At 35.8% G+C, this 27586-nt stretch overlaps 1 long non-coding RNA gene across 1 annotated transcript in view; it reads right to left on the bottom strand.

Annotated features, from left to right (window-relative positions):
* The window catches only part of LOC135322246 (uncharacterized), a 449868-nt gene that overhangs the window by 275035 nt on the left and 147247 nt on the right, over positions 1-27586 (bottom strand). The gene's annotated exons all lie outside the window — the stretch shown is intronic.

Raw genomic sequence — 27586 nt, 5'->3', positions numbered from 1 at the left:
TTAATATAAAAATAAGATTTGGAAGAAAAAATTTAACTGGTTAAAAGGATCATAATAAATGTGACTTCTGAGAAAATGAATGCAAACTAGATAAAACAATCAAAAGTATTTCACTGTCATAAATATTGACTTCTAAGACTTTGAATTACTATAGATTAATTAATCCAAAAAGTATTTAATAGGAATATTTATACATCTCATTTTTAATTATTAATGAGATAATTTTAATGTATTTATGCATTGCAATGCTTTTTTAAAAACTAGAGTCTGAATACTATGTAAAGCTACTTAACATGTTACGGTACTGGGCACTGGAGAGTCTGCTTGGACTGTCATAACAAATTAGCATTGACTGAGTGGCTTACACAATGGAAATTTATTTTTTCACAGCTCTGGGACTGGAAGTCTGAGGTCAGTCTGGCAGCATGCTTGGGGTCTAGTGATGGTTCGCTACCCGGCTTAGAGGTGCCCCTCTCTCACCATGTTCACATAACCTTTCCTCAGCACATGCATGTGGAGAGTCAGGGAGCAAGCTCTCTGGTGTCTCTTCTTAGAAGGACACTAATCTCATCATGAAGGCCCCACCCTCATGACCTCAGCTAAGCCTAATTATCTACCAAGGGCCCATCTCCCCAAAGACTGTAACATCAGGTGTTAAGGCTTTAACATACACAGTTCAGTCCAGAGCATGTGTTTTCTCTTAATCATGGTCAGGATAAAAGGAATTCAGGCACAGGCCCCATGAAGAGAGGGGATATTGGGCCAGGCTTTTTGTAATGACTCTGTAAGGACAGAGATTTTTCCTAAAAACTATGAAATTCCAGACTAGTAAGAAATATAAAGTTTCTATCCATACCAAGGAAAGATACTGACAAAAATGAGAGGATTAACCACAAGAGAAGTTCTAGAAAACAAACTCAGGAACTCGGAAGGGCGATTGATGTGGGACTAGAGAAGCAGGGTTTGGGGCACTTCAGAGACAGCTGCCTAAAAAGGCAAGTCTCCAGTTCTTTTTTTTTTTTTTTTTTTCAAAATGGGAACTTGAGAAGAGAATACCGCAGTATTCCAGTGAGAAACGGAAGAAGTCCTACAAAACAAGCGGTTATTTCTGCAGTGCAGGGCAGAGCACGGATGTATCCATCTCTTCAGGGCACCTTTTACAGAGGAAATATGTGGAAATGCATTGATGAAATTTTATTTTTTCCCTTTTGCATGCTCAGCATGCTTCTAGCAAACAGATTTGCTTGGGCGTGGTGTCATGGTCGGGGTTGGAGAATGGATGGTGGGTGAAGGATTAGCATAGAATGTATGCAAAAAGAAAAAAATACTATAAAGTTTTTAACATTCATGATTTTGCAACAGGCCTATAGACTTGAACCTTTATGCTGAATATTATCATGTATGAATCTAAGGCTAATTCTAATATGAGAGCATATAATTACAACTAGCAACCTGATGATCCTCAGTGATGCTGTATATTTCTTTCTGGCAAAACCCATCACAACTGCTAACCATACGGTTACAAAAGAGATATCCAGAGATGTGTGCAGGACAAATGACCAGCCCTATCAGCCTGGCAAAGCACATCCACCAGATCTGAACAACGGAGATTAATGAGCATCATTTTCTTTTGCACATCTTAATCTCTGTTGGAATTCTGATGTCAGTCTCTGTTTCATTTAGTCATTGTCACCCACCACTAAATTAAAAAGCTATCTTATCCACGGTAAGAATTTCTTCTTGGTAGAATTCTGAATTTGAAGTAGCCCTCTGGGACTGAACCTGAATGATTAAAAAATGAGGCTACAGAAAGACTTCATTTTATTCCCAGAAATACTTCCCTCCAAACCCAGAGGCATGTGTGCCTGACATGCTCCTCTTTCAACCCCCAGGGTCTCCACAGCAGATAAAGGATAAAAAGGGAAAGGTTCATATCATCATGATTATTCTTGACCCTTGGTATCTAGTAAAGAGTTCTTCCCAGTCACAAAGATACTGTAATATTTGTCAGTCTAGTATCCACTGAATCTTGATTATAACTTAAAAAATTGGGTGTTTAGGTATAAATACCACAGGATAGATATGCCTAGAAAGTCCAGCCCTTTTCACCGATCCATATAGAATTATTCAAAATCTGAAATTTGTTTCAACTATTTGTCATTAAATAATAATTGTTTAAATCTCTGTAGAATTTAGTATTTTTAAAACATCAAATTTATAGCAGTCATTATTTGATATTTTCAAATCATCATTTAAAAAAGGAGGCAAGGCAATATTCCTCTCAAATAGGTACACACACTGAGTTTCAGAATGATCAAACCACTTTCCCAAGACCAGGCAGTTAGGAATTGATGTGCCAAGTTCTCAAATATAATCCAGTTTTTTTAAAATCCCACACTGACTCTAGGAGGCATTACCAAAAATCCAATGAACAGAACCATCTCAGGGAACAGAGCACTGGGATGAGGCTTGGGTGAACCAAGAGTCTGTGTCCAGAATCCATACATTATTTCTTTAACACACATTCCCTGAGTACTTAACGATTCAAGAGGCAGATGACAGCTGTCTGAGAAACAGCAAGATGAAAAGAGAGATGAGTTCTGTCCTCACTAAACTTATCATCTAGTGAAGCATGGTAGACATGCGAGCATTTAATGATGTAGGACAGATACTGGTGATTTTCCATAGAGTAAGCATGCATTGTAAGGAAAAGCACAGGGTGAATGATCCCATCTTTGGCGAACTGGAGTGACTTTTATAAAGAAGATGTCTTGGAGCTAGGCTGTTTAAAATTGTCGGAGTTTTGACTGGTAGAAAAAAATCAGAATATTTTAGCTAAAATTTTCCATCTGGAAAATGTAGATAGCAGTATTAGTGTTGCTCTCCAAACGTGAACAAGCCAGTGGCCCACAGGATTACTCAGGGTCTTCTAATTAAGTTATTAAGCCAGTTTGGTAATTGAAAGGAACAAAAGGAACCCAGTAATGAGAAGTGAGATAGAAGCATTATTCTGCTATATATTCCACAAGAATATTCCAATAATGATCTTATGTCAACCCACCAACTCAAACACTGTGTTTGTTGTGCTAAAAATTACTGGTAGGTAAAAATAAGATTTAAAAGGGCAAAATAGGTAATGCATCATTTTAAAGTATAAGAAATATAGGGAATTATTTAACAATTTTTAAATGTAGAAAATATATAGAAAATTGTTTGCTAATTAAATAGATCAAATTCAGAAAAGGAAAAATTAAAATTAATTGAAATTAATGACATAGTAAAAATATATATACAGAGATAGCAGTGAAAAGCTAAACATTAAGTGATGGATTTTTTTTTTTCTATCTTGAAGAAAAAGAACACATAGGAATGATGAAATCTTGCAAAAGACATAAAAAGCAAAGCTAAAGCTCATCATGGTACTTATTTTCACAGATAAGGTTTAATATTTTTAAACAATCAGTAAACATCAAAGCTAGCATGTACAAATATATGATTTCTTAGCAAGGATCTCTGAATTGAAGATCTCAAAGAAAGGAGGGGACAGTTAAAACAAAACAAAATCTTCTTTTAAAAAATGTTGGGGCATATTTTTCTCTAATTTTGACCTCGCTGATTTCCAAAGTAGATCAGAGAAACAAAAAGACTAATAATGCTTGCAAATATTTCTTATGGAAAAAAATAGGTAAAATAACCAAATAACTTTCATTGATTTAATATCTTTAGCATTAAATATGCATTCATTTTTGCTTTTTCTTTTTTTTAAACCACTGCTTTTTAACTCTGTACAGATGAGTGCAGTGAAAGATGACTGGTGAAATCTTTCTTTTCTGACATTCTGTTTTTACCTTTGTTTTGAAATAAACCTGAAGATCCAATTATTCTTTCAATGTTTTGTCCTGTAATGTTGCTATCTAATCATTATTTGTCTTAATTCTTTGTTAATTTATTTCTTAAAAAAAAAGTGAAAATGCCTCCTGGACCTCTTCCCTTGCCACACCCCATTCTCCATCAGATCCAGAAAGAACTTTATTTGCAATAATATTTTCCCAATATTAGACAAAACATTACCACAGATGTTTTACTTCTGTTTCAGCAGGGACTCAGAACCCATTCTCAGTGTTCTTCCTTGTGACATCATCAAATTGAGCAATTCTTTTATCATAAGAACCTCACTAATTTTTAAATAAGATCATTGGATCAATAAGCACGTGATTTAAGAGAGTCAAATAGAAACACTTGTTTTTCGTATGTAAACTCCATAAACAGAAATGCCTTTTCCATCATTTAAAAGATATAGTACAGTTCACTTTAACATTCCCTTCCCACCAGGTTTCCTTTTCTCATTGAATTCACTGTTGTCCATTTAATGTCTCTTCAAATTCTGACCTCCATGTGTTTATAGTCAATATTTAACATCACAATCTCATTTATTCTTTCATTTATTCACCCTCTCCTCTCCTCTCTACACACACACACACACACACACACACACACACACACACACACACACACTTATTTCACACTAAATTTTGACAACCACCCTCCAACTTTTGGAACATAAGTTCTAATGACTTTATAACAATATTCTTCTACTTACCTGGCTTTTCACTACTGCTTACTTAAATCTAAAGCCGTACTGTCAATCTATAGGAGAACACTGCCCCTCCTTTTTTAAATCTGTTTTTACCTGTTCTATTTTCTATTACCCTTTTCATTTTTACTTCTTAAACAATTATATATACCCCCAGTTTTAATCCCTTTCAAATCTTTAAAAAATATTTTAATATTGTTATTTTTAAAAATCCACATCACTTCATTTTTATTTCTCTTGGTTTTGATGTCCTATTATTGATTATACACAGGTTTCAAATACATTTTGTTTCCTCTTTTCTCCTTTCTTAAAGGTTTTTAAAGGACGTGTCAACCCAATTGCTATTCTACTTCAACTTGCTCTTCTATTATTCGATATACAATGTTTTCAAACCTATTTTTATCCCTTTTTAAAAAATTCTTTCTCTCTCTTTTTTTTTAAGTTTTATACCTACACAGGCATTAGATAGATAAACTCCTTAGGGACCACAATAGATAACTGATACTCCATAAACCACAGAGCCAGAGAGGTATGAGCAAGATGAAGAAGCAGAGAAACCATTCCCAATTAAAAGAACAAGAGAAGCCCCCTGAAAGAATGATCAATGAAATAGACATCGATAGCCTACTAGATCAAGATTTCAAAAAAGGAGTGATCAAAGTGCTGGAGGAATTAAAAGAGACAGTGTTTAGAGATATAAAATATGTCAAAAATGCAATTGAAGCTATCAAGAAGAGCCAAGTAGAACCGGTAAACTCATTGGCTGAGATGACAAATGATCTAACGGCTGTACAAAGCAGACTAGATAATGTAGAGGAACGAATATGTGACCTAGAAGACAGGATGATAGAAAGCACCCAATCAGAACAGCTACAAGGTAAACAAATAAAAACAAATGAAAATAGCATAAAGGACTTATGGGATGATATAAAGCCTGCCAATCTTTGCATAATAGGGATCCCAGAAGGGGAAGAAAGATCAAAGGGGATTGAAAAGGTATTCGAAGAAATCATGACTGAAAACTTCCCAAACATAAAGAAGGAATCAGATATCCAAGTACAGGAAGCTCAGAGGGTCCCAAACAGGAAGAACCCAAATAGACCCACACCAAGACATATCATAATCAAGATGGCCAGAGTCAAGGATAAAGAAATGATCCTAAAGGCAGCAAGAGAAAAGCAAAGAGTGAGTTACAAGGGAACCCCCATAAGGCTCTCAGCTGATTTCTCTACACAAACACTACAGGCCAGAAGGGAGTGGCAAGATATATTCAAAGTCCTGAATGAAACAAAGATGCAGCCTAGGATACTTTATCCAGCAAGGTTATCCTTTAGGATAGAAGGAGACATAAAGATTTTCACAAACAAGAAACAACTACAAGAGTTTAGCAACACTAAACCCATGCTAAAAGAACTATTGAAAGGTCTACTCTAAATAGAAAAGCAGCAGGATGCTACAGAAATGAGAAACTCACAACTCAAAAGGTGATAACTCATAAATTACAAATAAAATAAACACAAAATTGTAAAAGAAAACATCTAAATCATTGAGCGTCAGAGGGGGAGGCAGGAAAATATAGAATATTTTCTTTCTTTTTTAAATTTTTTGGACTCACTAGGATGGATTTGAGATCATGTTACTATCAATTCAATAAAAATAGTTATAGTAATGGGCTAATAGAGTTACAAAAAAGGCTAACCACAAGCCAAAAACTTACAAGGGAGTCACAAAAACTAAATAAAATCCATGATAATACAAAGGAAAATAATAAAACCACAAAAGGAAGAAGAAAGGAACAAAGAGGAAATACCAAATCAACTGCAAAGAGAAGTTCAGAATGGCAATAAACACACATCTATCATTAATTACTGTAAATGTTAATGGACTAAATGCTCCAGTCAAATGACATAGAGTGGCAGACTGGATAAGAAAGCAAGAACTTTCCATATGCTGCGTACAAGAGACCCACTTTAGGGAGAAGGACACATGTAGATTGAGAGTGAAAGGATGGAAAAGGATATTCCATGCAAATGGACAAGCCAAAAAAGCACATTTTACAGTACTGATTTCAGACAAAATAGACTTTAAAACAAAAGTCATAAAGAAAGATAAAGAAGGACAATTTATAATGATTAAAGCAGTGATACAAGATGAGGATATTATACTCATTAATATATATGCATCCAATATAGGAGCACCTAAGTACATAAAACAATTACTAACAGAGATAAAGGGGGATATTGATGGGAATACAATCATATTTGGAGATTTTAACACTGCATTAACATCACTAGACAGATCTTTCAGACAGAAAATAAATATGGCAACAGAGAAATTAAATAATACAATAGAAAAATTAGATATGGTGGATATTTTCAGAGCATTATCCCCCCAAAAATAGGATGTACTTTCTTTTCAAGTGCACATGGAACATTTTCCAGGATTGATTATGTACCTGGGGACAAAAGAAACCTCAGCAATTTTAAGAAGATAGAAATTATCTCAAGCATTTTAACTGAACACAATGCCATGAAACTAGAAATCAACAATAGAGAAACAAAGGAGAAAAAAGGAAAGCATGGAGATAAAACAATATGTTATTAAAAAAAAACAATGGGTAAATGAGGAATTCAAAGCTGAAATTAAAAAATACCTTGAGACAAATGACAATGAAATCACAGCCACACAAAGCTTATGGGATGCAGCAAAGGCAGGGCTAAGAGGGAAGTTTATAGCGATACAGGCCTTCCTCAAAAAAGAAGAACAATCTCAAATAAACAATTTAACCCACCACCTGAAAGAAGTAGAAAAAGAAGAACAAAAAACCCCAAAAAGCACCAGAAGGAAGGAAATCTTAAAGATTAGGGAAGAAATAAATAAAATAGAGGTTAAAAAGACCATAGAAAAAAGTCAATCAAACCAAAAGCTGATTTTTTGAAAAAGGAAATGAAATCAAGAAAACTCTGGCCAAACTTACAAAGAAGAAAAAAGACCACAAATTAGCAAAATAAGAAAGGAAAATGGAGAAATTACAACAAATAAAATAGAAATACAGAATATAATACAAGAATATTATGAAAAAGTATATGGAATCAAACTGGATAACCTAGAGGAGATGGACAAGTTTCTGGAATCATACTGTCCACCAAGACTGAATCAAGAAGAAACTGACCACTTGAACAATCCAATCACTAGAAATGAAATTAAAATAGCAATAAAAAACCTATCTACAAATAAAAGTCCAGGACTGGACGGCTTCACCAGGAAATTCTACCAAACATACAAAGAAGAATTCATACCAGTCCTTCTCAAACTCTTCCAGAAGATTGAAAAGGAGGGAATACTCCCAAACTCATTCTATGAAGCCACCATCACCCTGATACCAAAACCAGGCAAAGACACTACCAAAAAAGAGAATTATAGGCCAATATCACTGATGAACATAGATGCCAAAATCCTCACCAAAATTTTAGCAAATAGAATCCAACAACACATAAAAAAGATTATACATCATGACCAAGTGGGGTTCATTCCAGGGACACAAGAGTGGTTCAACATAGGCAAATCAATCAAAGTAATACATCATATCAACAAGAGAAAGGACAAAAACCACATGATCATCTCAATCGATGCAGAAAATGCATTTGATAAAATTCAACACCCATTTATGATAAAAATTCTCACCAAAGTGAGTATAAAGGGGACATATCTCAACATAATAAAAGCTATATATGACAAACCTACAGCCAGCATAGTACTCAACGGTGAAAAAGTCAAAAGCTTCTCACTAAAATCTGGGACAAGACAAGGATGCCCACTATCACCACTCCTATTCGACATAGCATCAGAAGTCCTAGACACAGCAATCAGGCAAGACAGAGAAATAAAAGGGATCCAAATTGGAAAAGAAGAGGTTAAAGTGTCACTATATGCCGACAACATGTTACTTTATATAGAAAACCCTAAAAAGTCCACACAAAAACTACTAGAGCTGATTGAAGAATTCAGGAAGGTAGCAGGTTACAAGATTAACATTCAAAAATCAGTGGCATTTATTTACACTAATGATGAATCAACAGAAAAACAAAGTAAAGAACAATCTCCTTTAAAATAGCACCCAAAGTAATAAAATAACTAGGACTAAATCTAACCAAGGAGGTGAAAGAATTATACACAGTAAACTATAAACCGTTGATGAGGGAAATTAAAGCAGACTTTAAAAAATGGAAAGATATCCCATGCTCTTGGATTGGAAGAATCAATATTGTTAAAATGGACACACTGCCCAAGGGAATCTACAGATTTAATGCAATCCCTATCAAATCACCCAGGACATATTTAACAGAACTAGAACAAATCATAATAAAATTTATATGGAACCATCAAAGACCTAGAATTGCCAAAGCATTACTGAAGACAAAGAAAGAAGCTGGAGGAATAAGTTTCTCAGACTTCAGAGAATACTATAGAGTTACAGTCATCAAGACAGCATGATATTGGTACAAAAACCAGCTATATAGACCAATGGAACAGAATAGAGAGCCCAGAAATGAACCCACAAACTTGTGGTCAACTCATCCTCGACAAAGGAGGCAAGAATATACAATGGAATAAAGACAGTCTCTTCAGCAAATGGTGTTGGGAAAACTGGACAGCAGCATATAAAGCAATGAAGCTACAACATTACCTTACACCATACACAAAAATCAATTCAAAATGGATCGAAGACTTAAACATAAGACAAGATGCAATAAACCTCCTAGAGGAAAATATAGGCAAAACATTATCTGAGATACATCTCAAAAATGTTCTCCTAAAACAGTCTACTCAAGCAATACAAAGAAAAGCAAGAGTAAACAAGTGGGACCTAATGAAACTTACAAGCTTCTGTACAGCAAAGGAAACCATAAGTAAAACAGAAAGACAACCTACGGAATGGGAGAAAATTTTTGCAAATAAAAGCAACAAAGGCTTGATCTCCAGAATATATAAGCAACTCATATGACTTAATAAGAAAAAAACAAACAACCCAATCCAAAAATGGGCAGACCTAAACAAGCAACTGTCCAAGGAAAACATACAAGTTATCAATATGCACATGAAAAAATGCTCAATATCACTAATTATCAGAGAAATGCAAATCAAAACTACAATGAGGTATCACCTCACACCAGTCAGAATGGCCGTCATTCAAAAATCCACAAATGACAAATGCTGGAGAGGCTGTGGAGAAAAGGGAGCCCTCCTTCACTGCTGGTGGGAATGCAGTTTGGTGCAGCCACTGAGGAAAACAGTATGGAGATTCCTCAAAAGACTAGGAATAGACTTACCATTTGGCCCAGGAATCCTGCTCCTGGACATATATCCAGAAGGAACCCTACTTCAGTATGACACCTGCACCCTAATATTCATAGCAGCACTATTTACAATAGCCAAGACATGGAAAAAGCCTACATGTCCATCAACAGATGACTGAATAAAGAAGAGGTGGTATATTTATACAATGGAACACTACTCAGCCATAAAAACTTACAACATAATGCCATCTGCAGCAACATGGATGCTCCTGGAGAATGTCATTGTAAGTGAAGTAAGCCAGAAAGAGAAAGAAAAAATACCATATGAGATCGCTCATATGTGGAATCTTAAAAACAAAAACAAAAACAAAAAAGCAAAGCATAAATGCAAAACAGAAATAGACTCATAGACATAGAATACAAACTTGTAGTTGCCAAGGGGTTGGGGAATGGGAAGTGATAGACTGGGATTTCAAAATTGTAGAATAGATAAACAAGATTATACTGTATAGCACAGGGAAATATACATGAGATCTTATAGTAGCTCACAGAGAAAAAAAATGTGACAATGAATATATTATATGTTCATGTACAACTGAAAAATTGTGCTCTACACTGGAATTTGACAGAACATTGAAAAATGATTATAAATCAATAAAAATGTTAAAAAAAAAAGAAAGCTGTGCAAAGAAAATTGGATGGATATGTTTTTTTACAATAAATTTCATTGTTGGGAGGAAATATTCGAATTCATTATCGTTTTTTAGAGATATTTTCAAGCAGGTACATCAATATACTTTCATAAGTATTGTGTTGTTCCCCCCACTGAAAAGCATTTTTTTCCCAATAAAAATAGTTCAAAAAAAAAAAAAAAGCCATAGTGTCACTTTTATGGGTTAGTAAATTAGTAACCACAACAGTGAGGCGAGGAAATATGTGCCATTTAATGTAGTTAGAATTAATTTTGATTTGCATATTCAAATTCCATAGGATTAGTACTAGGAGGATTTCATAGCATGATTATTTATTATAATAAATTAAAAAGACACCTATAAAATACTGATCACAATCGATGGGACATATTAAGCTCTTAACAGTGATTTCTGCTACTGTTACTATTGATACTGTTGTCGCTACTACTATGTTTTACAACACCAAGGGATAGCCATCATTGAAAACGGAATTATCAAACACACAAAATTGCTAGGAATATGAAAATGATGGCTAATTACACTGTTCTCTCTTCTAAGTTCCAAACTCTAAAAATAAGAACAGAAAGTTTGAGACAGAAAAAAAAAAGCTTAATCATTGGTAAATCAGAACCTTCTGGTCCAGTTGCATCAATTATCTTTTTACTCAGCTGTCTTATGCAGTAGTCCCTGGTCACCCACGGGGCAATGGCAGAAGCAGAGGTGGCCTGACTCATCTCCTCATGCCATAGAAGTGACAGGAGCAGAGAAAAAAATTACAGAGGAACTGTGGCTGGCAGTGCATATGAAGGAATGAAGGGAGGCCGGGAGGGTGGGTGGACACTCTGACATCTCCCCATTTTATATTGTTTCTTCCTTTCTTTTCCAGTCATTTATCATTGAGCACATCACTGATTATCAGAGAAATGCAAATCAAAACTACAGTGAGGTATCACCTCACACCAGTCAGAATGGCCATCATTCAAAAGTCCACAAATGACAAATGCTGGAGAGGGTATAGAGAAAAGGGAACCCTCCTACACTGCTGGTGAGAATGCAGTTTGGTGCAGTCACTTTGGAAAATAGTATGGAGATTCCTCAAAAATCTAAAAATATTATGGTAGCTCACAGAGAAAACAATGTGACAATGTATATATATAAGTTCATGTATAACTGAAAAATTGTGCTCTACAATGGAATTTGACACAACATTTTAAAATGATTATAAATCAATAAAAAATGTTAAAAAAAACAAACTAAAAATAAACTCACCATATGATCCAGTAATCTCACTCCTGAGAATATATCCAGAGGGAACTTAATTTGAAAAGCTGCATGCACCCCAATGTTCATAATACACTATTTACAAAGCAAGACATGGAAACAACTTAAATGTCCATCGACAGACAACTGGTTAAAGAAACTGTGGTATATTTATACAATGAAATAGTACTCAGCTGTAAAATGAATAAAATAATGTGATTTGCAGCAACATGGACAGAAATGGAGATTGTTATTCTAAGTGAAGTAAACCAGAAAGAGAAAGAAAAATATCATATGATATCACATATATGTGGAATCTAAAAAAAAAAAAGACAAATGAACTTATTTACAAAACAGAAACAGACTCACAGACATAGAAAACAAACTTTTGATTACCAGTGGGGTAGGGGGTGGGAAAGGATAAATTGGGAGTTTGAGATTTGCAGATACCAACTACTGTATATAAAATAGATAAACAACAAGTTTATACCGTATAGCACAGGGAACTGTCATGGAGTAACCTATAATGAAAAAGAATATGAAAACAAATATATGTATGTACATGTATGACTGAACTATTATGCTGTACACCAGAAATTGACACAACATTGTAAACTGACTATACGACAGAAAAAAAAAAAGAGCACCGGTTAAAAAAAAAAAATCAGTTCTCTCCCTCTCATTTCTTAGAGGCCTGAAGTTCCTATTCTATGGTCAGAGTAAGGAAAATAGAGGAAAGAATGTCTCCTCTACAAAGCACTTTATTTACAAATATAATAGCAAAAAAAGGTCTTTTAATCACTTGTCCAGCTTACTCATTCTGAGCCAAACTTTGAAAATGGTTTGAGGTCAGAGCTACAGGGAATCTCTTGGAAGCTCCTCTCCTTATTCACAGAGGTGAGATCTATGGGATGGATTGGCTCTATCTCCATCACTGGCTGATCTAATTCATGAATGAGAGAAGAGATACAGGGAGGAATAGAAGGTCTGTCGGGTAAAATGTACACTAGGAAAGTCCTCTAGACTCTGAAGCATGTACCATATATACCATATAGTGGTAGAGAATTATTACAGGAAATCCCCACTCTGCCTCTGTAAGGAACCAAGTGCTTATGTGATGTTTATGGTCAATTGGTCCCACATCAATCTTGAATACAAATTTTGTGGAACAGCTCATTTATAGCAGCAGATCCCCATTTTGCTGCCCTGATTTACGGTCTGGTTGAGTTTGCCACTTAGTAAGCATATGCTAAGCAGGATCTAAAAAACCTATGTTTACACCAACAAGTTTCTTTTTATGTGAAACATATTTTAGAAAACTGTTTCTACCTAAAAGTTATGCCATACCTCATATTTTCTTCCGTGTTCCCATATTTTGAGGAAAAATAGAAATTCTAAAGGGAGTTTTAGTGAACAATGGTTTTGGCTTCCTAGAATCTGTTACCTATTTGGGGGAACTCTACCCTGATTTCCCACAGGGGAGACCACATGCTCTCTTACTTTCAGTTCCTGCACTTCACTGAGTCCCCTCCACCCATGTCTTAATGGATGGAGCATGCGATCTAGTCTGGGCATCACATTCTCCAGGCCAAGTTGACAAGTTCATGGATACTCATGTCCCTGAACCTCTGTAGTCATCCTGCCACCAAAAGGAGCCTGAGAAGAGTTTCACGAAAGAAGAGTCAAGACAGATGAGACACCTTGTAGATAAGAGGAAGAATGAGAAACAAATGCAGGGAATGTATATGTCTTACCTAATAGCTAAAGACCTCAGGGCCTTTCCACATGCTGTTCCCTCCACCTGGAAGGTCCCCAGAGAACCATATCGCACCTCACTTCCTTCATGAACTTCTGCAAATGTATCTTCTCTAACCAGCTCACCCAGATTTCTCTTTCAAAACTTTGTAAGGAATTGCTATATGGTATATTGATTTGTTTCATGTTTATTTTCCTGCTCTAAGGAGGAGATTTTGCTTGCTTTGATCACAGCTGTATATCTGGTACCTGGCACAGATCCTGAAATACAGTAAGAGTTTAATAACCATTTATTGAATGAAAAGAAAAAAGCAATTGATTTGAAAAAGGAACAAATCAGTGTCTTTTTAATTAATTTTAAATTAATTTTGTGGATTTAACATAAATCCAAAGAAAAGTTGCAAAAATATACTAAGATTTTAAGCATATCGTTTACTTAGATTCACAAGCTGCTCACCCCCACGTCTCTATACTCATCTGGTTCCCTCTTCCCAGACCATCCAAGAGTATACATTTTCTTCTCCGAACACTTACATAGGTGAGCTAATCAGTAATTTCATATTAAAGAGAAAGCAAAAAAAAAAAAAAAATGACTGGGACATTATGCTGTATACCAGAAACTGACACATTGTAACTGATTATACTTCAACAAAAAAAAAAAAAAGAAAGAAAAATAAAAAAATAACAACAAAAATATTCCTACAATATATCAGGATCACATTGAGTGATCTCAAAATTTAGAACAAAAGAGAACATTAGAGTGAAGCATTTTCCTTCTGTCTCTGTATGGATTTTATAACAAGCTCTAACAGTGCATCTCAATGAATACTAGGCTTTATATTTTCTAGGTAATTAAGCTGGACGATGAAAGAATGATTTCACACATATTGCTGGGTTTTTAATGTTCATCCTCATTAATTTTATTGTCCATGTGCAAACAAGATGTTTTTGGTCAGAGGAAAATTTCTTATTAAATCCCTCATAGTAAGTGATGAGCAGCCAGCCCCGCCCTGCCTGGTCCTAACCCTTAAGGTCATGTGATAAGCACCAGGGCCAGCATCCCACTCAAGTAGCTGAACCACAAGTGAGTCAGTAGGAAACATTCTCTTTCTTCTTTCTCTGCTTATAAAGCTAAATGAGGTAGTCGTTGGTGCCCACCTCCTGAAAGAGTCTTTTCCTTACTCCAGTCTGTCAGTGTGTAGATAAAATCCCAGTGGGATTCAGACAGCCTTACGCATCTCCAGCTTTCATGACCCAGAGATGTTTCCAGATTCTAGGCTACATCCCTTTGGACGTGCAAATACCTGGAAAGACAGCCACCCCAGTTTTCCTGGCATCTGGGATGTAATATTGTGTTTTAAAATAAGACATATATGTTTGGCGATCTCCTTTTCTGGCACGGAGCTCCTAAAGCATTGGAATTTTCTAAGTAGTGAGAGCTACAAGGGAGAGTCCGGTGGTGGTAATGAGATGAGTCTGGGAAAGCACCCAGGTAGCCTAAGGAGGGGGGCTGGAGGCTGGGGAGGCAACCACGAGGTTAGAGAGTTGGAACTTTCAGTCCCACCTCCAGCCTACCTCCTGGGAGAGAAGTAGGGCTAATGTTGAATCAGCTGCCAATGGCCAGTGAGTTAATCACATGTGCCTATGCCATGAAGCCTCCATCAACACCCAAAAGAACAGGTTCAGAGGGCTTCCAGGCTGGTGGACCAGAATGCCTCCACATGTCACCATCCCAGGCTCCAAACTCCAGGATGACAGAAACTCCTTTGTTCAGCACTTTGCCCAATGCATTTCTTCATCTGGCTGTTGACTTATATCCTTGAATATCCTCTGTTACAAACTGGTAATCTAGTGAGTAAACTGGTTTCCTGAGTTCTGAGAGCCACTCCAGCAAATTAATTGAATCCAAGGAGGGAGTCATGGGATCCTCTGATTTATAGCCATTTGGTCATAAGCATAGGTGACAACCTGAAATTGTGACTGGCATCTGAATTAGATGGCAGTGTTGGAGAATCAGGTGGTCTCTGGGTAAATACTGTCATAATTTATTTGAATTGTAAACACCCATCTAGTATCAGAGAACTGCTTGGTAGTGGGGGGGAATCCAACTCCTACACACACACACACACACACACACACACACACACACACACACACACACACTAGAACTGGATGCAAAATCCTTTACTGGGGTTTTACCTAGGGATCTTTCCTTGGCTGTAACCATCTGGTCCTTTTCTAGTAGATAAGAAAGGTTTATCCCTTCAGATCAGAGCAGCTCACAAAGGCTCCCAATCTCATCTTCACGGCTGTGTGAAGAGTCTCTTGAGGCAACGGTCGACCATGAGCACTGAGAAATCCAAGGATGTTTCATTTCCCCACACATGTTTAAATAAAGGACTTTTGCTTTAAAAGAATGAATATTTATACACATGATTGTTTGAGTGTACTTTTATAATTAGCACACTATGGAAGCTTATAAATAAAAGATTTGACCTATATAAAACAGATTCATAAAAGTAAAGTTTTAAACCTATTCATGGACAATACTGGATTATTAACTCTACAAATAAACACTATAAAAAGCCTAAGGGATAACAGAATTATATCATTTTAGTAGGTTAATTGAGTGCTGGTAATGTCACTGTTACAGAAAAATGGTTGGTATCATCAAAACAATCATCTTTCAATTCCAAACTATCATTTAGCATTCTACCTTGTGGCACTGGGACTCTGAAAATCACTCTCCTCCTTTGCTGGCTGGTCTCCTGTTGAGCTCTGCCAACAGAGGGCGCTAGGAGACCTTAAGGCTAGAGGGGGAAGAATGACCTTGTGCCTGTTTGCCCACGGTTACTGTCAGCATCCCAGCAGTGGTCTCTGCCCCCAGCAGCTGTAGTTAGCTCCTATATTGGCAAATAGCTCCAATGTACAGTATTTATTTTTAGACTCCCCCAAAGAACCTCATCACGCCTTTTCAGATATATGCATACTAGCCAGACAGCATCCAGCTGAGAGGTCTGAGAGCAAGGTCCTGAGCTTCTGAGGCAAGGTTCAGGCTCCCTCCTCAGAGTCTAGACCCTAACTTCATTCCCTTAGCCAATAGGGTGGCTGATCTTTCCTGCACACAAACACATACATGCTCAAACATACACACACACATGCGCATATACACACAGGAACTCAGATTTTACAAGATTAAACAGCACCCAGTAGTTAAAAGATCTGGAATCACTAGAGTTAACCACTCATTTTTCCCTCATTATAAGACAAATTAAAGCTCTTTTCTCATCACAATTGGAATTTCAACTGAAAAAAGAAAACACATCCTAAGTATTTCACACATATGTGGAGCAGTTGTAACAAAATCTTCGTTACTTGAAATTTTCACTTATTATAAAAGACTTTTCTCATACATTTTCTTTAAAATGTATTAAGATAAAAGAAGTTCCTTGCCAGACTTATTTAATCTGTTTGGGGTTTATGTTTTACATGGTACAGTGTGTCAGTTTGGTGAATTTTCTTGCTGAATTATTGCATTCCCTAAATGCTGACTCAGGTCAATTCTGTCTTTTATAAGAGGTGACAGCAGGTAAAATAAAATACACAGCAGGGCCAAAGCCACCTTCAACTAAAAGCTATGCACAGTGTTATGTGCTGAATTCTGACAGCGGTTTGTTTTTCTTTCCTTCCTTTCCACATCCTTTATTTCCAAGTGGTCTCTTTTTAATGAACATTTCCAGAATAGCACATTGCCTGATAATTTAAAGTAAACAACTGCTTAGGGCTTTCATTCTGGCCACATCTCAACAGTCCCTGTCTCAGTTTTCTAGAAAAACTGAAGAATCTAAATCATGTTCAAATCTTGTCAAATATAGAAAGAGTCTCTTCATTCTCCTTAAAGTTTCTAACCTTCACCTTTCCATCAGCGAATAGCTTAGATTGTCTTTAAAGAACCATCTGTATACTTCCCTGGTTTTTTCAATCTCTCATCATTTTTTGTTGAAAAGTGGGCACTTAAAATGACGTGGCTACCCTATAAGTCACACCCTCCCATCGTCAGTTTTTTGTGTTGTTGTTACTTGTGTAATTGATGCTGCTGTTTGCTTGTTTAGTGATTTTCCTGGGCTAATTCTGTTAAGTCTGTATTCTTGGTGATGTGTGGCCAGTGAAACCCCTGCTTGGTTAGCTCAGTAGTCAGCTAGTGATGAGACAGAGATTTCATGACATGCCTCGGACCTGCTGGTCTTCCAGCCCTTGCGAAGTGCATGTGTGTGCATCCGGGGACACACCTTTAAAGCTCTGGTAGGTAGTTCGTTCCTCTGCCTTAGCTTTCATTTCCATTTCTGTAAATGGAGGGTCTGTGTATGCTTTCCAGAATCTTCTCTAATAATTGCTTTTAATCTCCTCTGTCCTCATTTAACTTAAAATACTCACACCAGTGAGATTCTTTGTTTTAGCAGCCTCCTTGTTACTATAAATAAACGTGTGCTCACTTTGGAGAGTTATTAAGTGAAGTTGATCTTTGGGGAAAAAAATGAGTAATTGTCTAGGGAAAAATCCATGTTACAGAGGTGTGTGTTTTTTAGAAATTTTTTCTGATGCCTCTCATAGGATTGAGTAGATGACATTACTGATCTTTTCTGTACCTTACATTTGTAAGAGAACTTGGGGAACTCAATACACAGACACTGACCGATGACTTCAAAGTTCTTACTCTATCTGAGGGGTGCCAATTGGTGCACATCATCTCTATTCATAGAACTACATACAGTGTATTTTCTTTGCATTCTGTGTACAAATTGATTTTGAAGGCAAATATATTAGCACATACACACGTTTAGCTATCATTTCCTACATTTATAAGGATGCAGATTAACTGTAGTGTGTGCATATTTGTGTGTATGTAATGTTTGGGCATGAAATGAAAAAGAAAGCGAATGTCATGATTTGTCCTTCATGATGTCATATGTGAATCTGCTTTTGAAAAACAACTCTACCTGTATGGTACTTATCAGGATTGAGCATCTGAGGAAGTAGGGTTCTCATTTCCATGCTGTACAATTTTTTCATTCATTCTGGATGATTAGTTCCTCTACCAGAAAATTGTTTTTAGGAAAAAAATGGGGTAAACTGCCTACAGATAATTTGTGTATCTCAACATAACTTTTACTAATGACAAAACCGAGACATAAATACTGCTACTGCTCAGTTAAATTTAAACCTGTAACCACACCTACAAATCCTCTGTTAGATATCTTTGCATTATCTGTCCAGTGTTGTATTAGCATGCCCACATACACCATATATATGTATATGCAATTTCATATGTGTATATGAAAATTTACTTCAAATCAGTTTATCAGAAAGATAAAAAACATTGCCTCCAAATTTTGAGACATTTCTCTGCATCTCAACTCAAATTTTCCTTCCTTCTGGAATGACAATTACCAAAAACTAAAAAGCCATTTCAAAATTCAGGCTTACAAATTCTTCTCTTTTAGATCTTCTGGGAAGAAATGTTTCTTTTGTCATTACTTTTGAAAGCTCTCTATTCCACTTCTCATTTTTTTAACTTCATTTTATTTTTAAATATATTTTTACTGAAGTGTAGTCAGTTTACAATGTTGTGTCAATTTCTGGTGTACAGAACAATACTTCAGCCATATAGGAACATACATAATTCATTTTCATATTCTTTTAAGCCATAAATTACTACAAGATACTGAATGTAGTTCCCTGTGCTATATAGTGTGAATTTGTTGTTTATCTATTTTATATATAGTAGCTAATATTTTCCAGAAACTTTTGCTGGAAGAATGTGAAAGTTCTTAGGCATTTTCCCTTTCTTTAAGGTTTTGTTTTATTCCCTCTTTAATTTCTTCTAGCTATGTGACTTAGCCAAGTTATTTAATCATCATAAGCGTCAGTGTCTCTTCTGAAAATGGAAAGATAAGAGATCCCTCAAATTATTGTGGAAAAATGTAAAAGGTCCTGTTTTAACTGTGTTTAGCACCTATTAACAATGCAGTAAATAGCTCTCATCAGTGTTATCATCACCAAATGTATTTCATTAATTGATCTAAGTTTTCTGCTACAATTAGATGCCAGTTCCCCAGCTTTATTGAGGTATGATTGATAAAAACTGTAAATACCTAGGTTTTACAATATGACATTTTTTAAGCTGTACAATATGATTTAGTACAGATACACTGTAAAATGATTACCACAATAAGTTAATTAATACGTCCATTGCCTCACATAGTTATCTTTTTATGTCTGGTGAGAACACTTAGGATCTATTCTCTTAGCAAATTAAATATATATAGTACAGTATTAGTAATGACTGTCACTGTTACATGCACTAGATTTTCAGAACTTATTTACCTTTTAAGTGAAAGTTTGTATCCTTTGACCAATATCAACCCATTCCCCTCACCCCTAGCTCTTGGCTACCACAGAGTGTTTGTTGAAGGAGAAAGTTTCTTTAGATTTACCTTGGTTTAAAATTAATAGTGATTTTTTTTTAAGTCCCAAACTTTCTAAACTTCATTTTTCTTAAGATTTCAATCTACAAGTTTTGCCTAATTTTTAAATTTATCTATTTCTGTACCAAAAAAAAAAAGTTTATTACCCTTTACACAATGTTAAATTGTCTCAAGTTAGAATGACTAAATTTCCATAAATGTTTAACTCCCTTCATAACATTGGGCAAATTTCCTTAAACATTTTAAACTTCAATTATAGAATTAAAATATTTGATTTTCTCTTGGAATGCCTAACAACATATAACCCAAAGAAGCAAAACATTTGTGACCCCTTAATAAAAATTTTATAAATCTAATAAATTAAACATACAGTAAATCCATTTATTTTAAACATTCAAATAATCTGTATATTTAATCAGTCTTTCTTTATCTTTTCTAACTTAACATCACAAATTGAATATCAATGATGTATTTCAAACTGAAATTCCAAGGTTAAAATGCTAAATTGTCTAAACAGCAGAAAAATAAAGACGTAGATTATCCTGAATTTATATACAATTAGTATTTACTTTATCGGGCCTACCAGCCTTACTCTCAAATCTTTGCCTCTTACACATTTAGGAAAGCAGAATTACTCTCTCAGATGGTCTAAGATTATTTTAGCCTTAAAGCAACTGTTTTCAGTCCCTACCCAGTCCTCAGGCAGATACACTGAGCCCTTTTATATTTACTACAACTACAGGAAATCCCAAGTAGCCAACTCCCCACAGTCCAAGTTTAGACCCACGATTTTATTGGACTTTATTCTGTAACTCCATCCACATTGAGTTCGACTAATTCTTTTACTGGTAGATTCAATTGTGTGTTCCTTCTACACTCCTCTTGGCTACACAGCCACAAACTGTGACCTTTTAATGCCTTTCTTTAAATCAAGTATTTGCCCATACCCCTGCTCTCACTTTAACACTCTACACTCATTATAGTGGCTTTAGATATTTAGATAATATTTCTCATTTTTCATCACCATGGAAACGCTTTTGTATCTATATGTTGCCTTGTCTTTTACCATTTCTTTTGGTTGGATGCTTAATAATATTTAAGCATTCATAAAGTCTTGCTTTACATAAATATATATTACAGCAAATTCTGTTACAGAAACACTTTCCTACCATCAGCGAAGAAAATTCTGTGAAGTTAACACTTAAGAGTAGGCCTGATTTACCCCTGAAGAATTGTGGAGTTTTGCAAATTTCACATAACCCATAATTGCACCCAGTATTATTTATGAACTGAATACATAATGTTTCCTAGATAATGTTCTGCCTTTTTAGTGCATTTAAATATTGCAACTAATAAAATAAAGTTTGTTTTAAACATCTCTAAATTCAAAGCTTTTTGTTATTATGTACTCTTCAATGGATACCAAAATGTAATTGCATGCATCTAGTGATTCTACAGAATATTTTGACATTAAAATATGGTGTTTATATTTCAAAATTTTGAAATATGTAAATAATACAGAATCTTTTATTTCAAGTTGTTTACATTTTAGTGAAGAAAAAATACATGGATGAAGTGGATACCAATAAAAAAACATACTATGGAATAAGTTTCATGATAAGATTGGGAGAATGAGAGGAGATTAATTCAACCTGGAAAATCTTAAGAAGTCTTAGTAAGAACTGATATAAATGTAACATATAATGACTTAAATTGAAATATGGTCTCCTCTAACTTAAACTTAGCATGTATCAACACATTTAAATCTATTATTTCACACAGAACTGCTAAAATATTATAAATGTTCATTTATACTATATTAACCGGGGGGGGGATGGCAAAATGTAGACCAAGGGCCAGATCTGGCCACCTCATTGTTCATTTATCATCAGTGGCTATTTTGCAATTGTGACATATTTGAATAATGTGACTGAAAGCATATGACCAGGAAATCTGAAAATATTTACACTCTGGTCCTTTCCAGCAACATTTGCTGACTCCTGTTCCATTTACATTACTATTAGGTATTCCTGGAAAGTTCACCCCAAACTTCTAGTTGTCCTAACATCTCAGTGCTTCTGGTTAATTCTCACAGCAGCTGGCTGTGGAAATGGTCTCATTCTCAGGGAACTTATTCCCCTGAAACATCTAAACAGGAAAGGGTAATTGCCTATATATATATATATTTTTTTTTTAATGGTAGGAGAGCTCCCTTTTCCATCTCAGACTTTAGCTTTCTGAACTAATCTACATCCAAAGGTTAATTAGTGCCCTAAGTGGCTCCCCTATACATTGTCTTTGCAATACTTGGAACATGGCCAAATTTTAATGCCTTTGAAAAGCCTTGTACAGAAAGGAATAAAACATTTCTTGAATGAAGCCAAAATAGTCATGACCTCGGGGGACTTACCATCTGAATATACTGAAGAGTTTGGATATAAACTACTATTTTCTAACAAACCACAGAGCCTTCATCACAAAGAAATAATACCTACAAATACAGATCAAAGAGGAATTTTTATACTCACCAAGTCTATTCATAGAATAGTAAACATGAGCTTGATTCAAGCTTTGTGTCTTTGTTTAAGTAAAAAGTTCAGTTTACGAGCACTCATTAAAGGCTTACTCTTTACCCTGCATTAAGAACAATAAATCAAAATGAGCAAGACACTGTCCCTAGCTCTAAGATGTGTATATCTTTATAGAGAAGATGCATATTCATCAAGGTAAGTGTGACAGAACAGGATACCCTAAGTTCTGCAAGAGACGTTTGCACGATGGGAACACAAGAGACTCACTCAGACTGGAAGATCAGAGAGGCTTCACTGAGAAAGTAACATTAAACTGGACCTTGGAATATGGGCAGACACCTTTTGAAGTCGAAGTGAAAAAGACTTTTCCAGATCCAGGGAATAAGTAAATCAATATGCAGGCTAGAGATGAATGTTTCTGGTGTTACTAACTTCTGAATATAATATGGTTGCAAATGTTATTAACATCTTGGTCAGCAGTGAAATTATTTGGTCTGTCTTCTATTCAAACTTTGGTACCACATTCAAAGCCTAGTTATTAGTTAGCAAGATAAAATTCTGATCTGAAGTTATAAAAAAGAGAGAAATGGAAAATTGGTCTTTCCATGGTGTTGTTTCAGAGAAAGGTTAACCTGCTTCGGCAGCATTTAAACATAACATCAACAGGTGGCACAATTCTCTTCTCCTTTGCCCTATTAAGCCAATTCTTTCTTACAGTCTCAATAGGATTTTATTGACAAGATACAAAACATAGTATTTGAGGATACATATACTGTGAGCATCATAAGCACAAACTCCTTTGTTTAAAACTAGAAAAGACGCTGGTCCTATATTTTCTTAAACCATATTTTATAAATGAAGAGCTATTTTTTTCCTAGGAGGTACCGATCTCACTTTAAATACATGTGCAGCACCCCAATTACACAAAGACAGAAAGTGCCTCTCACTCAGGAAGCGGCTGAACTGAAGGAGCCACAATACCATCTAGTGTCAGTTACGTACGGTCTCCACGAACACGGAGAAGAATCTAGACTAAATGAAAATGGAGAAAACAATGGAAAATAAAACGGGGTGCCTTTATTTGAAAATAATCTGAGAAATAAACGTGTTGTCTGGCATGAGTCCTCTTGGCCCCTCCCCCATCTTACTAGTTTTTAAACCAAACCTGTCCAAAGGCATGCACCAGTCTCCTCTGTGCATACAGTCTGCCATTTTGCTGTTAAGACCGAAACCACAGATAATAATCCAGCAGGTGACTAAAGCAGTATTTCTTAACAGTTGGATCTGTTAGACTGAGACCACACTGGCCTGTAGTAACATCACTCCCAAAAGTATCTATGGGATAAATATAGATTTAAGAAAAGTCTCTTCTGTATAGCACAGGGAACTATGTTCAGTATCTTACAGTAAACTTTAATGAAAAGAAAAATATGAAAACAAATATATGTATGTATAAGCATGACTGGGACACTGTGCTGCACACTGGTTACTGACACATTGTAACTGACTGTACTTCAATAAAAAATTAATAAACTAATTTTTTAAAAAGTACTTATGGGATAATTCAGCAGATATTCAATCCTGTTTGTATCATCTATGCTGAGGCTACTTTCTCTGATTCTTGCTTTCTGTCCTTCACTATGGTCTAAAAGTTGACATATCTCCCAGTTGGGCTGAGCTGCTTTAGGAAGCCACATGTCTCTGGAAGTATATAATCTAAACTGAAATGAGGTCTTCCATATGGAATCTGTAAAAGGTCATGTTCTTACACCCTAGGCTCCCCAAACACCAGAGCCCTGTCTTATTAATTTCTCTCTCCCAAAACTTGAAAGCTCTAGTAATTGCTGCCAATGATTGGGCACCCAATAAATATTTTGAACTGATTTATGATAAAACTGCTCATTTCATTTTTTTTTATACATCACGCAATGTCTTCACAATCAGACTGTGAGATCTGTGATTTTAGAAGGGGATTTGTTTATCTTCAACTAACAGAGGTCTGCCCACAAATGTCACTCAAAATACAGGAGCTATCAGGCATCTGGCTTGGAGTATACCCTGCTATATTAAAATCACATTGATATGATCTATTCTTGGCTGTAGCACATTTTACAGAGCTTAATCCACATCTCTTCCAACATATTTTCACAGCTTCATTGAGATATAATTGATACATAATAAGTTGTATTTGTTTAAAATGCATAATTTAATTATTTTTAACATGTATACTACCATGAATGCATCATCACAACCAAGACAATGTGACCCCCCAAAATGTCCTCCTGTCTCTGTGTAACCCCTCTCTCTACCCTTCATCCCCACATGTTATGGGCTGAACTGTGGTCCCCTCCCTCAAATTCACATGTTGAAGCCTTAACCCATAGCACCACACAATGCAACTGTATTGGGAGATAAGGACTCCAAGGAGGTGATTAAGTCACAATGAGGCCATTAAGGTGGCCTTAACCCAACCTGACTGATGGCCTTGTAACAAGAGGAAACCTGGATACACAAAGAGACAGCAAGGCCATCTGCACCCAGAGGAACGACCACGTGAGGACACCAGGAGAAGGCAGCCTCTGTAAGCCACGGAGAGCAGCCTCAGAATGAAGTGAACCCTGCAGACAACTTGAACTTGGACTTAAAGCCTCCAGAAAATAAACTTATAATGTTTAAACCACCAACTCTGTGGTATTTTGTTAGGGCAGCTCTAGTAAACTAATGTACCAGGTAACAACTAACTGCATCTCTGTCACTGTAGATTAGGTTGAATTTCCTTGAATCCTATATAAGTGTACTCTTTTTGGTCTGGCTTTTTTCACTCAATATTATTTCTTTGAGGTCTATCCAAGTTGTTGCTGGATCAGTCCATTCCTTTTCATTCCTAAGCAATATTCCATTAAGTGGAGGGACCAGTCTACTCATCCATTCGCCTATTGCTGGACATTTGTGTTGTTTTCTGGTTGGGACTATTACAAACAAAGCTTCTATGACATTGATTTACAAGTGTTTTCATGGAATGTTTTTTTTTTTTTAAATCTGGTGTAAATATCTAGGACTAGAATGGTTGGGTTATATGGTACGTGTATGCTTAGCTTTTTAAGAAACTCCTAAACTCTTTCCCAAAGTTGCTGCACCATGTCACATTTCCACCAGCAGTCTGAGAGTTCCAGCCGCTCCATATTCTTGCCAAAAACTGATACGGCCAATCTTTTAAAATTTAGACTTCCTAATAGATCTAGAGCAGCCTGCCACTGTGTTTTTTAATCTGCATTATATTAAGACAGTGGCATTGAGCATCTTTCCATGTATGTATTTGCTAAGAGTGTATCTTCTTGGGTGAAGTGTCAACTCAAATTTTTTGTATTTTCTATTGGGTTGTTTGTTTTCTTTTTACTGAGTTTTGAGAGCTCTTTATATATTCTGGATACAAGCTTTTTAATCAAATAGGTGATTTGCAAATGTATTCTCCTGGTCTGTGGCTTATCTTTTCAATTCTCTTCTTAGTGTCTTTCATACAGCAGAAAATTGTCATTTCAGTTAAGTTAATTTATGTTTATTCTTTTATGGATTGTGCTTTTGGTGTTGCATCTGAGAAATCTTTGTCTAACCTCGGGTCAAAAAGATTTTCTCTCATGCTCTTCCAGAAATTTTATAATTGTAGGATTTAAATTTAGATCTGTAATTCATTTTGAGTTACTATTAGTCTATGAGGTTTTTTGCTGTTATATGTAGAATCACTGAAAATCATAATGCTATCTGTCTTAAATGTTCTTTGAGACATGTTCAACCACACTGATTTTTTTCATATGCATTCACCTCTGTCCTCTGTTTTCACAAGCTTTTGTCCAAGTTGTAGATCCCACCCCATTCTAAGTCACTCTGTTTCTTGATATGCCAACAATACCTACATGGTTCACTTTCTCTCCTGGTTGGTTTCCTTCACATACATACAAGTTTAAGTCCCTTCTATTAAAAATAAAAAGTGAAATAACACTTTGTTGAACCTACAGTAGCTTTCTAATGACTTAACGTTAACTTGCCTAAATTCTTTCCCAACCTGGATAACCTTCTCAGTCTTCTGTATCACCTCCCCTCTTTCTGTTACTTGAAACATGTTTTCCCCATATTTTCTCTTCTCGTTGTACTGGTGACCATGCCCGAAATCAGGGGTTCTACTCTCACCTTTAAAACAATGTATCTCCTATGTACCATCCATACTATTATAATGAAACTTATGTAATCAACTTCCTGCTGTATATTTCCAGTAGGAATGTCAATTGCAATATGTCAAATTTAACTCATTCTTCTTTTACCCAAACGTATGACTCATTCTGTATTTCCTGTGCTGGTAGATGGCTTAGCACTCACCCTCTCACTTAAATCAGAAATCTGTGATTCATTCTTAACCTCTCCTCCATTCCCCATGAAAACTAAAAAAGATCTTTCAGTCATATCTATTATTTATATTTCTAATTCATACTTCTTCCCTAGATTCTCTGTTTCTACCCTCATATTTCACCTGATGTTTTGTAGCAGACTTCAAAAGGTCCCACAGACTCTGGTTCTCTCTACAAATCTAACTTTCCTACTGATACTCAAGGAAGCTTTCTGAAAGACAAGTATGTTCCTGCAAACAATGTATAAAAGCATGAGTCCCCATTACCTGTAGGTAAAAATGCACCCATTCTCATTCAACAAAATATGTCTTCCATGATCTGAGTGCCCTCTATTTGCCAGTCTTTCTCTTAAGTCTTTTCACTTACAATAATTCCTCTACATGAATTCTAAGATCCATCTGTAATTAACTTCTTAGAGTCTCCTAAACATGGCATTTTAAATATACCACCAGACCTTAACCCATGATATGGGCATCTTCCCTAGATGCCCTTCCCTTTCCTGCCCATTGGTGATCAACACACATCCTGAAAAAGGTAGCTCATTCTTCTGCATAGAGCTCCCACGACCAAGT

This window comes from Camelus dromedarius, chromosome 10 (genome assembly GCF_036321535.1).
Source record: "Camelus dromedarius isolate mCamDro1 chromosome 10, mCamDro1.pat, whole genome shotgun sequence".
Lineage (NCBI taxonomy): Eukaryota > Metazoa > Chordata > Mammalia > Artiodactyla > Camelidae > Camelus > Camelus dromedarius.
This window is presented reverse-complemented; position numbering and strand designations above follow the sequence as displayed.